This window comes from Caloenas nicobarica, chromosome 2, assembly GCF_036013445.1.
Source record: "Caloenas nicobarica isolate bCalNic1 chromosome 2, bCalNic1.hap1, whole genome shotgun sequence".
Lineage (NCBI taxonomy): Eukaryota > Metazoa > Chordata > Aves > Columbiformes > Columbidae > Caloenas > Caloenas nicobarica.
Window position 1 is genome coordinate 126,698,472 of NC_088246.1, and position 6,787 is coordinate 126,705,258.

Genomic DNA, 6,787 nt, shown 5'->3' on the forward strand with positions numbered 1-6,787 from the left:
TACTTTACCGCATAAGGAAATTAATTTGATTTGATGCAATATGTTCTTGACAAACCTGTCTTGGCTGAATCTCATCTCCTTGTTTTCATCCGTGTGCCTACAAATAGTTTTTTTATTTTCCTGGGAAATGAAATTAAGCTGACAGTGGTTTATAATCCCCAGCCCTCCTTCCCCCTCACCCCTCCTCCTCCCCTGTGCATCCTCTTCCTTTCTCCAGCCACACTAGAGCCTCTGTCTGTGGCTGATGCCACAGTCTTGGGCCTTATGCTGAAATTTCCGTCCATGCTTTCCTGTCCTGTTGCTTTTTGTTTTGTTTTGGCTTTTTTTTTTTTGTTGGTTTGTTTTGTTTCTTGTATTTCTCTGGTGTGGTAACTCTCCCTCCCCATCAAACCCCTCACTCCAGAGCTCCCATGGGGGATGGAAAGCTGCTGTTTTCCCTCACGTGTTGTGACATCTGACCACTTCACCCTCAGCCAAACAGCAAGTGGCTCGCTGCTTAATTTCAGGATCCAAAATACAATTGCTTTTTAAACTCCCTATGGACTCTTCCCAGGCTACCGCACAAATTAAGCCTGTTCCTACTCCTTTCCCCACCACTTCCTTTCCTTACAGAGCAGCAGCCTCTTCCTTCTTTTTAAACTTTTATATAGTGCTATACATTTATGTGGAGATTTACAGAGGCTAGATAAGACTCCCTGGCTGCCCAGAGGAGTTTGCAGGCTGTGGTTTGGCTGCGGTGAGAGGCTCGGGCGTCCTCCGCAGCCTCTGCCCTCCCTCTCCCCGCAGCAGCCCAAAAGCCAAGCGGGAGCAAAGCATCTCCCTCTTGCCAAGGAATCGTCGGCAAACGGTGCCGCCCCATCAAAAATTCTTGCAGCCTTCTGCTTCTCTGCCAGAGTCTGAGATGCACGGGGATCTGTGCGTCTTCTGCACGGCTCTAAGGGCTCCCGGTTTGCACCCAAAACGATACGGGGAGGTGCGGTTTTGTTTCCTTTACACGCTAATGAGCTCAGCTGTTCTGGCAGCAGCAAAGCCGGGCAGAGGATCAGCTGTGGGCTGCGTGCAACCCTCAAAACACCGGGAATGGCATCTCCGAAAGGACAGCGAGAAGCCCCACGATGGAAACCAGCCCTTCCTTGCTCAGGCTCCGAGAGCTGTGCCCCATCTCCGCGGTGGCGAGGGCGATGCTGCTCTGCAAGCGTGGTTCCTGAGGGCATCCCATGTCCCTTCCCTCTGCCTTGAAGGGCTGTCCTTCAAAAGTTGACCCTGAGTCATGAGGATGAATTTGATTCCCATCCATGTTTTGTTTTTAAGTCTACACAAACCATTTCATATTTGAGTCTAAGTACGCCTGCTCACCAAGGCGAGTTTCCTACAGTTTTGCCCTTTATGCCCACAGCCATTGCTCCTCCATCTTGCTCAGCATCTAGTGATACTGGTTTCTGCAACAGAAATGAACCTGTGAAGACCCTCTGGTTAACAAGTATTAAAAGCCCTCTGTAGATATTGTTTACTATGAACATTATAGCAAAAAGCCCCCCACAATTAGTAGTGAGTGCAAATTAACTGCTGATATGCTCCTGCTTTGGTGCTTAATATTACCTGCCTAAATGCTTGTAGAAATACCAGCACTGAGGATGCATGGTAATGTACATTTCACATTTTACAGTGGTCTAGTTACCTTGTCAAAGCTAAAGTAGCTGGACTGTAAAACCCCTGTAGTGAGTTAACAAAACCTCAGCAACCAGAAGTCACAGGGGACATCCTTTATTTTGATTTTTAATCATTTTTTGGCTTTGAAAAAAACCCCTCCACTTCCCCAGTGAACTACAAAAACCATCTTTGTGTAGATAATTTGTATACTGTGGCATTGCACCACCAGCTCAGCTCCACAGCCCCTGTACTAGATGTTACACGCTTATTTAAAGAAAAAACACCCACCAAACAGCTCGGGGGGAGGTACAGAGTTCCAAAAACCCCCGGTGGGCGCAGCCGTGTCGCGGGTCCCATGGCCACACGTGGTGCTGTACCTGGGGCAGCTGCCCCGGCCGCGCTGTGTGAACCTGAACTTCTGTGTGAACCTGAACTTCTGCATTTCCTGCCTTTGTGTTGTTTTGTTTTGCTCCATTGTTGGCCTGCCTGGCCTCCCCCCTCGCCTCGCCAGCGGATGCGCCCTGAATTCAGCGTCTTCCTATTCTCAGAATCCCTCCCTTATTTTCACCTCTTCAGGCTGCAAACAAACTTTTGCGCCTTTTCCGTATTTTGCTTGATTTTTTCCAGCAGCTGAGTCAGCATCTCCCTTTCCCTGGGAGACTGCAGCCCTTTAAAGCCTCTGTTATCTTGCAAGCGTGCCATTTGCTACAACCACCACCTAGAGCGGCTGAGATAAGTAAAGCAGTGGAGGGAGTAACCATCTCCCCGCAGCCCATGAATGCTTCCAGTCAGGCTGGGAAATAATAGAAATATTTATTCTCTGGAAAAGCTTCCCGCAGCTGCTCTTGCTCCCTCTTTGTTTCACCCGGTGCTGCCTATCTCGGTGGCGAACAGAGATGGAGCTGGGAAAGGCCTGAGCCTGGTGCAAAGTCCAGCTCTTCTCCTCCTTAGCAGGATTTGTAGGGAACGACAGACTGAGTAGAACCCAGCTTTGCCCCCTCCCCTCCGCAATATCCCCGGTTACCACCCCTTTTTCCAGAAAGATGTCATGGAGGAGAGGCTGCGGCACAGGCGTGGAGAATAGCTTGTGCTGGGGAAAGGTTTTGAGCTGAAGAAGACAGCGCTGACGTGCCACGCAGGGCAGGTTTGGCCAGGCTGGCTGAGCTGAGCTGTGCCAAGAGCCAGGGAAACAATGGGCAAGGGCCGGGCTGCCGTGTGTGCTCAGATACACGTGCCCATATGGAAAGGGGGTGAGAGGCGGGAGGGACAAGCATATATTCTCTATTTACAAACTTTTCAGCATCCCATTTAACTTCTCGGGGTGTGACCCTCAGGGTAGAAACTCAAATTGCGGCTTAGCTGGAAAAATCGTGCAGCACGTGTTATATTATAAACACCTGCTAGACCTGCGAGCTCTATTTGTGGCCCCTTCCTTGGTATCCTCAATGAGCCTGTGCCCAGGCTAGATGGAAACTCCAGTTTGTTCTTCTCTCTGCAAAAACCCATCATGCAGCCAGTTATTGCAGCAGGGAAGCAGTTGCTTTCTGGTGAAGGCTCCTTCTCTGGGAGGTGGGTGGTTGCAGGAGAATCTGCCGTTTTTATATCAGACCAGCAACTTCCATATCAGCTGTTCACGATTAACCTTTTTCTTCTTCCTCTCTTCACAAACCAGCTGAAGAACAAAGGCTCAAAGCTGGAGCGCCAGGTTTATCTCAATACGTTGTGTCTGAGCCCTGGTTTCTGACAGCCTGGAAGTGGCTGCAGGAGATCTGGGCACAGTTGCTCCCCGTGCTGGTTTACACCCCTTTCTGTAAGGGGTAACTGGGGAGCAGCCAGCCGTGTGTTGAGAGGCCAAGTACTAGGGTTTGTTGGTGATGTTTGCAGGGGTTAAATGTGATACTCTATTTCTCAGCTGTAGTAGGCTACGAGTGCTATCAGAGAAAGGTGTCTTGTGCCAATGTCTTTGTATAAATACATATTTATTGTTGTACCAAAAAGTACAGGGAGTTACTAAAAGATAGAGCTGTCCTTCCCAAGGGCTGTATCGACCAGCTGAAACCATCCCCAAGATGTTTTGCTACTGCTCGCCCGTAGCCTGCCCGCGTCCCGCTCTGCTCCGCTCAGCGCTGCATTCACTGCGGCATGGACCCCAACATGCATTTTTGGGGGTTCGCTCCGTCCCTGCAGGCTGCTGGCAGAGACTGGCTCCCACAGGTCTGAGCCGTGCGCAGCCTCCACGGGGCTCCATCTCCCCACATCGTCCACATGCTTTTGCCCAACCGTATCAGGTGGAAGCGGCTGGACCTTGACCAATTTTTAATTACCAGCGCGCTGATTGAAACGGTGGCAGCGGCGGCTACCTGGAGTCAGTAGGAATTGACTCCGGTCATGCGGTGGGTATAATCTGCTCTCACGGCGACCCCGCTGTGGGAGTGATGCCAGGAGACCGAGAGCAGAAACCTGATTTTCAGAGGTGGCGAAAGCCCGCGGCTTCTGCCGGCGGAGCGGAGAGCACCGACTCCTCCGTGCCGCTGTGACTATCGTGCCGTGGTCCCCAGACAGTCCTTGTGTGTGGGACCGCTATGAGATAGCGTTGCGGCATGGCATGCTGTGTTCTCAAATAAAGAGAGGAAGGAAAAGGATTTTAAGTAAACAAGAATGGAGCGGTTCGCAGAGCCGGCCACTGCTGCCAGGCAGCCTCGTCAATAACTTGCATACTTGCCTTGGACTGCAGATTATTTCAATGTCAGCACAGATGCCATTTCTGGAAACTCCCTGCAGACCAAGGACATCAGAGGATCCATTTTATCGTACTTGATGGGTGAGTGCGGGAGGCAGAGGTTAATAAGACCGGTATCATGCACACAGTATGCACAATAATAGCGGCAGCGTTAAAAGTTCGCATGAAAAACGTTTCATTTTCTCTACACACGCTGAAGAACAGAACATACTTTCCTCCAATTTCTGTCTTTAAATGCACATTCATGATTTTTGCAGCTGCTAACGTGTGTAAGGCAGCACTGTAAGGCTCTTCTGAGCATAAGACTTCTCACCTAATATGCACATACTTAACCGCCTCTGAAACTCATTTATCTACGCCAGCTACTTCCAGACTCCCTGGCATAAAATAGTTTTGCACCAAAGCTGTGTTTGTATTCTCATATGTGACAACACCACATGAGGTGTTTTGGTGTTATTTTGTAAAGTCTCTCTTTTCCTACAGACAAGCCACATTTGTCTGTGATATAAGGAAGCCCTCCCACCCACTTGGGCTTCAGAGAGGGATTTGAGAAAAGCAATAGTTGTATTTTGAATACTGCATAAGTTTAGAAAAAGATAATATTTTTCTATGTACTCTAAAAAAATACTCGAGAGCATAGAAAGGTTTGGGATCATAATTTCAGATAATCTCACCAGAAGTCACAGTGAGTTTTATGGCTGTGGAAGCTTTCCAAAACCCCACATATGCCAAGCCCAGGCAGCCTGCCACTTTCAGGGCCCCTTGTGAGGCCCGATGACACCCAAATGCCCCAAACCACCATTAGCACAAACGTCACTGGATGGGCCAGAGGGCTGCCAGCGTAATCCCTGCTTGTAAAGGTGACCTTTATGTCATGGGGAAACTCCCTTGCACACCAGGCTGTGATGAAGCTGTGTCTGTCGTTCCTAAATCATTTCTTCCTAAACCTTTCAGGGAGCAGCACAGACAGGAGAAGGAGAGGAGAAGGTTTGCTGTTGCTAACCTGGGCATCTTTGTGACCCCACGAAGGCAAAGCTTAAGGAGATTCTGGGAAGGGTCTCAAGTCACTAATTATTGTGTGGTTCTGTAGGGCTCAACAGAGACCCGGCACAGCAAAGGTGAAGGTATGAACCCCACGTGATGACCTGGGGATGGGATGGGATGGGATGGGACAGGACGGTACGGGACGGGATGGGATGGGATGGGATGGGACAGGGCGGGACGGGACGGGATGGGATGGGATGGGACGGGACAGGACGAGATGGGATGGGACAGGATGGTACGGGACGGGATGGGATGGGATGGGATGGGATGGGATGGGACAGGACGGTACGGGATGGGATGGGATGGGACGGGACAGGACGAGATGGGATGGGACAGGATGGTACGGGACGGGATGGGATGGGATGGGGCGGGACGGGACAGGACGAGATGGGATGGGATGGGATGGGATGGGATGGGATGGGACGGGACGGGACGGGACGGGACAGGACGAGATGGGATGGGACGGGACGGGATGGGATGGGATGGGATGGGATGGGATGGGATGGGATGGGACGGGACGGGACGGGACAGGATGAGATGGGATGGGACGGGACGGGACTGGACGGCACAGGACGGGACGGGATGGGATGGGATGGGATGCCCCCACAGGCAAGTAGGCAGCTAGCCAAGAGCAGGCAGCTCTCTGCACACGAAGCATCAGTTTGGCCATGCTGTGAGAGGAGGGAAGAGGGTGCTCTGATGTCTCAGGCCTAATGACTCTTGACCACATTCATAGCAGCCATGTGTGCTTATGAAGACAAAATACTAATGTGTCGGCTGGCTGAATGCTCAGGCTCAGTGAAAGCTGAGAAACCAAAGGGGCTTCATCTATTTTGAAGAGAGCAAATCCAGACAAAAGATGCAGCAAAGCCGACTGTAACAGCATATGCCACAAAAAGTTAGCTCCTCGTCCTTTGTAGCCAGGCTGGGCTGCAGCTGCGACGCGGGGGGGAGCGAGGGGGGCAGAGCGGGAGTGCAGCTGCTCCCCGTCACGTGGGGACGGCCCACGCGGCACCTCCTGGGGACGCTCAGACAAGAGGGAGGGGGTCTGGCCCCGGGATCTGCGGCCATACTGCTGCTGATGGGAAGCAGATATGTCAGATGAGGGACGGCGAGCACCGGGCTCTTGTGCAAATTGTCATCCGAGTCAAAAAAAAAAAAAAAATATTGGAAGGGTTGAACGTGATGAAGTTGATGCTGGCTGTATGGAGCTGTAGAAAGATAGTTGTGCTGTTCTCCAGGAGTTCTGAAGTGGGTTTTGTTCATTTGGAAAATGTAACACTTTATTAAGGCTGTTGATTTACCACCAGTTGAGCTGGAAGAATAATGGATGGATAAACTGGACTTTTTTAA